The sequence below is a fragment of the Gavialis gangeticus genome, unplaced genomic scaffold (genome assembly GCF_001723915.1).
Source record: "Gavialis gangeticus isolate Ggan-Ray unplaced genomic scaffold, GavGan_comp1, whole genome shotgun sequence".
Taxonomy (NCBI): domain Eukaryota; kingdom Metazoa; phylum Chordata; order Crocodylia; family Gavialidae; genus Gavialis; species Gavialis gangeticus.
In genome coordinates this window covers 15,493,702-15,501,892 of record NW_017729009.1, presented here as the reverse complement: position 1 = coordinate 15,501,892, position 8,191 = coordinate 15,493,702, and positions in this window count along the sequence as shown.

Below are 8,191 nucleotides of genomic sequence, written 5' to 3'. Positions count from 1 at the left end.
ATAATAGACCGTGAAAATGTCTGCGGGGGTTTAGCCGGGAGCCGGGCGGCGGCGGCCCGGCGGGAGCTGAGGGGGGTGGGTGCGGTGGCGAGGGGGGGCGGTCTTTGTCTGGCCGAGCCCAAAATGGCTGCGAGGCTGAAGGGCGCCGCACCTGGGAGGGAGGGGTGAAGGGAAGCCCCGCGCTGGGAGGAGGGCAGCTCCAGAGTGACTCCAGATCTGTGACAAGGCCGCCTCTGCCTCCTAACAAAAGGGCCCGGGAGGGAGGGAGGGATGCTGGGGTTGTCTCCGCTTTCCCTCTAGTTAAGTCAAGAGCCCAATCCAGCCTTTTCATGCACACATCTTGGGGGGGTTTTGTGAGTGGCCTACAGGCTGATGCTTTCTTTTGGGAGGAGCGGACTGTGGGGTCTGAGTGGGTCCTCAGCTGAATGCGGTGCTGGGGGTAGCTAGAAGGAGACAGGAGGCAAGTCAAGAGCAGCTGCTTTTTTTGCCTGTAAGGCTGGATTGAAGCCCCTGAATGTGTGTATGGAAAAAGAAGTGGCCCACAGGGGAGCATTTAAAGAAAGCAGCAGCCTTTGGAGAGGAGCAGGCTCTGCTGGTGCCTTGTCCAAATGGGTGCTTCTTGGCTGCAGAGGCAAAGAGATGAGTTGCAACAGTTTCCCCCCTCCCCAATAATACCTTTTAGCTTATTTAAAGCAGCCAGACCAAGCCTGGCCTATTGGCCGTTGCCCAAAAGGTGGTGTGGATGCTTCTTGTGTTGGCCTCTGCAACATTGCTTAGCTTGGACTCTGGTTTGCTGAAGTTCAGCACTCGGTTGGTTTAGGAGTTGGTGGGAGAAGAGAGAGGGGGAAAAAAAAAGTCTCCCTTCCCTTAAAAAAAAAATCTACTGGCCAGTGTACCAAAGGGTCAAGCCACCTATTGAAACCGATGGAAAAGAGGGGAAAGGGGCGGGAGTCAGCAGCTTTAGGGAAACATCTCTAAGGTCAGTACATTACTACTAATATTGGTCTTAGGACTCTAATCATCGTTCATCACTGACACTGCCAGTGGCATCTATGGGCAGGCCCCGAAAAGCACTGGTTACTGCCAATGCTGCCAGTGGCATCTGCAGGTGGTCGCCAGCCACTGGTTGGCACTCATCAGCCCCACTCCCCCAAGAAGGGGCTACCTGCAGGTGGTCTCTGTGTCCCCCCAAGCCTCCAGGGACACACAGCATTCATGTGAATCATAACCCATGTATTCCTAATATTTTGGTATGCATCCTAATATTGCTGCTCATCTAGTTCCAAACTCTCTCTCTCTTCCCCTGTTAATAAAGCTGGAAACAGTTTATTCTTTTCTCCCATGAAGACTTGCAATATGAATGAAAATTACAGCAATCGGTCCTTCTTGAAATTCTTATCGCCTCAAAACAAGTCATTAAAACTTGAAGCGGTTGCCTCCCCCCTCCCAACATTTAAAACCTTATTAAATCCCCGTGTCTAAATTCCCCTTGTGTAACCAACATGTTCAGCCGTTATAACTATCCTTTATCCTTGTTTTCATTCATTACTGTTACAAGCTTTCCTCAGTTATCCTGCTCAGCACCTGGTAGAAAGCAGCAAGGAAAAGGACCTGTTTCTAATTACAGGGTTCTCAACTTGCAGTTTTCATCAATACTGGTTGAACTACACTAGTGCAGCTGCTCTATCCTACACATACATCCCGTGAAGCCTTGTTGCCCAGCTCCTGAAATGCAGGACCACCACTTCTACAGCTCATGTCACCTCTCCCCCATGCTGCTGCCTTTATCCTCAGTCAAGTTCTGTCAACTTTAGTGACTCCAAGAGAAGGCTATCTGTCCATGCATAACTAAACAATAACAGGATAGCAATTCACAGGCTGCACCAGATGCCCAAATGATTCCTCAAGGACAAATTCTTCCAGATGAAAAAGTCAGAACAGTCCTGATTAGCCCTAGGATGACAAAGATGACCAAAAGTCACTTTCAGCTCCTTTAACCTCTTGGGCTGCATTTGGTTACATATGCACCAGGGATTAGAATGATGGAGGGGCACAGCAAGAGAGAAGAGCTCATGTGAAGGAAGAACTAAGCACAGCAATAGGGACAGAGGGAATGACTAAAGGACAGGAGGGTCACAGCTGGAAAAAAAGAGCAGAAGAGATTAAGAAGTTCAAAAAGTAGGAGATGGTCATGTGGGGGGAGAACTAGCAGAACTCTTGGACAGAGAGAACCTTCATTGTGAGCCAGACCATACAATAATTTGGAAATGAATCATTGCAATCTTAATGTTCATAGTATTGATACTTCTTACCGTATCATATGGAACATCTACTATACTAGGTAGCTGCCATACAACATTTCAACAAAAACTAATGAAACTGTCCAACATGTACATTAATAAAAAGAGTCATACAGATAGACACCCTCCCATCTCTCTCCTACTCAGTAGTCTCACCCACCATGCCTTCGATATTAACATTAGTAGGGGGAGGCTGTACAGAGGGTGAAGCATGCTTCTGTAGAAGTGGGCCACATCTGGTCCAAGGCTCCCTCACAGCCTTGTCCCAATTTTACTCTCCCTCAAACCTCTAGCTTGGGCCCCACCGTTCAGGGCCGCAAGCTCCTGACTCCGCTCTGGTCACACCCCACAACCTCAGGTTCCAGCCTCTGCAGTCTACTATGTAGGCACTAGGGGCCTGGTGTCCTGTTCTTCCCCTGCCACCTCCTGCCTTATAGTCCAGACAAGCTTGGCCTCCTGTGGCCACCAAACATACTTTAACCATCCAGCTTTACAGTCCAGGCAAGGTTGGCCTCATTCAGCCACAGAACACGCTCTAGTCCTTGTCCTCTGTCAACTCAGTGCAAGTTCAGGATCCCCCAGTCCCCTGCTACAACCCAGCCCTCAGGGGCAGGAAGGGGAGAAGGGAGAGGAATGAAAACCACAAAATGCAAGCACCAGTCCCAGTTCAAAAGAATGCCCCACATGGATTCACCACACCTCTTGGTGGCAGGCTCCAAGTAGAAAAGAAAGCAAAACAGAAAGTCCCAGGGGTACTTAGCTTGCTTTCTATGCAGGCTCCCAGCTTCTCTTCACTCGGGGCTGCCCCCCACCCTCTCGAGTCCCCTCTCCAGAGTCACACCTCCTGGTGAAGGCTCCATCCCAGACAGCTTCCACAACCGGCCTGAGGCTTGGGCTTATATAGGGCTCCCTGGGTCACATGGCCCCTCTACTTCCCCTCCCAGGATCATTGGAAGGGATCCTAGTTTTCCCTGTTTTAAGTCTCCGATTAAAATGCACTTGCAAATTCTCCGATTAAAAACCCTACACTCCACGTTTTTCCATGATTAATAGGAAATGCTGCTATATATAGGTATCAGTTGAACACAATGACTTATTGATATATTTACAGTTTTTAAGCAATTTGGAAGCCTTCCAGTACCTCAGTCACTACAATAAAATAAATTCTAAATGCCTATAAAGTTTGGCATTTGATTTTAAGTTTTTTACTGGGGGGGGGGAATCAGAGCCCCCCCTGCCCCTTTTGCTCACCAGGACATGGGTCCAGCAGTGACTGTCCCTCCCCTCCATCCACTGCTTTGTGGTGCTAAAACAGCCCCGATCTGCTGGTGACTTGCCCATGCCATTGCCCCTCACACCCAACCCCCCAGCCCTCTGTGTTCCTCCCTCCCCACCCACAGCCCCCTGGCCCTGTTGGAGGGGGCCCCAGCTGCCGGAGCTACAGGGCCATGGACCCGGGTCTGCAACTCTCTACCCCCCAGCAGTGCCCTCTGCCCACTCAGCAGCAACAAGGGGCACAACTCCACACCACCAACCCTGCTACTGCCAGGCAGACAGGGGACACATGGCCATGGCAGCATAGGGCTCATGGCAGCAACATCAAGCTTCCCTGCCATGCCAGGTCCTGCCTGCTGGGCCCCAGGGTCATGGCAGCAGGGTAGGAAGCCTGTACCCAGTGGGCAGCCTGCACCGCCCTGTGCACAAATCTGGGGGGCTTGTGCCCCCCATACCCCTTTAGGAGTGCTTTCCCCACACCTGCTGCCCCCTAGACAAGCTGCCTGTGGCTGCATCCCACTCCCCACCAGGGCCCTGCAACCACCCACTCCAGGCCCTGAGCCCCACATACCACCTCTGCTGGGCAGAAGCCCCAGGCCTTTTCAACTCACCCCCTCTCTATGGCACCCTCAATTCCACTCCCTGCCAGACTTACCCGCAGGAGCTGCTCTCCAGGCTGCCACAGCATGTGTATATGCACATGGGGCCCGCTGCATGACCACCCTCCTCCTGCTCCCCCCAGCCCCTTGCAGGCTGGAACTCTGCTAGCCTGCAAGGGGAAACCCACCATTTCCTGCATTTTTCTGCTTTAAAGGATAAAATCCAGGTTTTTCTTCCTTAAAATAAGAAAATCTGGGTTTTACCACATTTTTCCCATGGTGAACAGAAAACCCAGATCATCAGGCTTCTACTGCCTGTGAGTTTGCCTCTGGGGCACAGGCAGAAAAGACACCAAGGTGAAGTGAAAGGAAGCAAGAGGGAAGCATGGATGTGATTCCCTGCAACCAGAAAACCAGGGGAAAGGGACCTCTACTAGGGAAAGAATGTACTGGCCAACACAAACAGCAGGAGAGGAAAAGGTGGAGTGAGGGGGCAAAGGAGGGGGGAGAAGGTGAGGTACCCCCAGATCCTCTTCCCATTCTAGTAATGTGGTAGGGCCCCATTACAGTTGGATAATTAGGAAAAACTCTCTCATGAGAAGGGAAGTAAAGCATTGGAATAGGTTACCCAGAGAGATTGTTCAATCTCCATCCTTGAAGGTTTTTAAGACCCAGCTAGACAAGGTCTTGGCCAAGGTGATCTAGTTGGAGACAGTCCTGCTTTGAACAGATGGTTGAACTAGATGGCCTCCTGAGGTCCCCTCCAGCCTTAATTTTCTATGATTCTATGTTTGTTTAATACATGTTCCATCAATCATTATGGTTTGATTTTATGAATAGGTTTTGGTCCCCAGTCAGTTGGAATAACTGACTCTTGGCCACTACCTTTTTTGAGGAATGCTACTGCTGAACTATGGAGATGTGATGCAAAGGAATCCAGCCCCAAGAAAAAGGCAAGTCTAATATTCATAAGAACATACCCTTTATTAATCAGCCAGTTCCTCCAGCCTGGTCCCATTATTTTTTAATATTTTAAATAACTGAAACAATTTTCTTCTCCACGGGTTAGCTGCACAGCAAGCAGGTTTCATTTAGAAGTTTCTCCTCTTCCCCCAGCCACCCCTTCCCCGCCATTGCTTCTGCCAAGTTAAAAAGTTGGTTTTAACTAGTGCATGCATACGGTTAAAAAAGTTGGCAGAACTTCGCTCTAAGTAGGTGAGCTGAAAAAACAGTACTAGATATCAGCATAGCAAGTGAGAACTTGCTGTATCAGACACCCTGGACACTACAGCTAAATACGTGCAAATCTCCTTTGGTTCTGATGACAGTTGGCCTTAATAAGTAATTAGTCACCTACACATAAAGATCAAACCTATTCCAATGCAGATTATGCAATTTGGAGAGGGGTTTATTATTCTAATAAATGATTTTCTACTTAAAACCTTCTTCTGTATTCTGATATAATCAAAGACTAATAATACTGACATTAATGATTTCATGTCATTCAGACTTTGCACTCACATAGCAGTTTCCAGCAGATGATCTTAGGTGTCCACAGAGAGTACTTCATCATGAAACACTCAAGTGACTTTGTGCCTCAGGGTTTCCAATGGCAGAACAGAAAAATATTTAAATTGAAAAGCAGGGTCTCCTGACTCAGCCTGTGTTATACCTACTAAACTATACAGCCTTTTTCCAAATGTCTTATGTTGCACTGATGGACAGGCGTTGGTTTGTGGAACTTTCCACCAGCTGCATTACAGCTAAGGGGCTGGGTGCCAATGACAGCTGGCCAGGAATCTATCTGCAAAAAGTTTCTTAAAAGCTAATTTGATACATTTTGATCCATATTTTGTTGAAGAGGTTTCTTGGGTCCAGGGTGGGATATCTGGAGATGGATCAAACCCAAAACCACCCATAGCTCAGCCGCCAGGGAAGTTCTGTAGAGATTTGATCCATCTCAGTTCAGGGCCGTAAAAACTAAGCTAGTGGCTAAGGTGAAGCAAGTTGGGAGGGGATCCTGGGTAGGTTCAGTGAAATATTTTGAAAGGCCTGTTTTTGTTTCATTGCAAAATGAAAAACCACTTCACATTTTCAATACACAGAATCTTTGCTTTCTATCCAGCTCCAATACCAATCAATAGGATACCTGAAAGTCTAGCCTGTATTCACTGGTAAGTATTTGTTTAAAAGTAGAGCCCATCGTAAACCAAGTAACAAAGATCTCTTAACCTTGCTTAAATGCAAGTACTTCACAATTTACAACAAGAGCTATGTCATTAAGGAGCTGAAGCCAGTAGAAAACCGTTCACCATTTTCAGACAGGACAAAGAGAGGAGTTAGACTTCCAACCTAATTTTAACAGTACTGTCAAGGGATTAAGGTCTCCTGTTTTCAAACTAGATGTCTGCTTTGCTTCAGCATGTTTCTGTGTTATGAAAGACTCTGCATTTTACCATGAGGCCATGATTGTATTCTGTCCCAGTGATTTCTGTGCCCCAGTTTCCGATACTATTCAGCTGCAGTGGAAGTTTGGATCTAAATCTGCAGTTTTCCCACCTTTTGATCTCAATATTTTGTTCACACAGTTTAAAGTAGGCCAGGGGATCTGTGACAATTTCAGGAGGTACACAGTAGCAACCAAAAGGGACAAAATAATGTAGCCCAAGGGCCAAAGACATTCTAAATTTGGGAACCTACATGCTGTGTTACTGCACGTGAGTCAAATGTACACAAGTCTGTGTGCCTGCAGGTCAGGTCCTTGCAATGGCAAGAACATTACAGGTAGTGGAAATACAATGCCAATATCAGTTAGGAAATCCTACTTTAAAATGTAAAGACAAAATGCAGCCTTGCTATAGATATGTCCATGGAGATAAGAGAAGCAACTGTTAATTACAGAAATGTGGTTGGAGGGAGACTTGGGGGCATAAGTACACAGCTTCATTGGACAGAAAACTCAATGTGCCATTAAAGTTCACTTGAAAAGTCATTTTATGTAGTTCCAGTCGGGCACTTTTAATACCGATGGATCTTTAGGTAGTCTCTTTTCCCCATTGCATATGAATAAATCTAGTCTCCCTAATAGTAAGAAAGTCGTTGTTAGATCTGAGCATGATCCAGGAAGGCATCTTAGGCCTTATTTGGCAAATACGGACACAACATATATTTTAAGAGTGTACCTCATCTATTCTACTCCTGTTGACCCACTTCTTAAATATGTTCATTTAGAAATAACATTTATGATACCTACTGAACCTACTTTGCTAGCTACAGACTCACTAAGCCTTTGATTGCAACAGAATATATTGGGTAGAAGAGATCATAGCATGATGCAACATTTCTGAAGAGCTTATGCATCAGGGTCAACAGAACTATCAGTGGAGAAATTAAAAGAACAAACCTCATTCATAAAAGCTATTAGTTGTAACTTCATATAGACATTAGGGCTGGTGGGGACCTAGGAAGATCAGAGTCCAGCCCCCCACCCAAAGGGCAGGAAGTCAGCTGGGGTCATAGGCAAGATAAGCATCCAATTTACTCTTGAAGGTGTTCAATGTAGGTGCTTGAACCACATCCAATGGCAGGCTGTTCCAGACCTTGGGGGCTCGGACAGTAAAGAAATTCTTCCTTATGTCCAACCTGAAATGGTCTTGCAGTAGTTTATAACCAGTCGACCTCGTCATCCCTTGGGGCACTTTGGTGAACAAACGTTCCCCCCAGATACTGATGGTCACCCCGATAAACTTATAGGTGGCCATCAGATCACCCCTGAGCCTGCGCTTTTCCAGGCTAAAGAGCCTCATAGATCTCAGCCTGTCGTCATAAGGTTTGTTTTCCTGACCTCTGATCGTGCTTCTGGCTCTTTGGATTCTCTCAAGCCTCTCCACATCCTTTTTGAATTGTGGAGCCCAAAACTGGATGCAGTACTCCAGCTGCGCCCTCACCAAGGCCGAGTACAACGGGAGAATGATGTTCCGGGATTTGCTCGAGAAGCATCTATGGATGAAAGCTAAC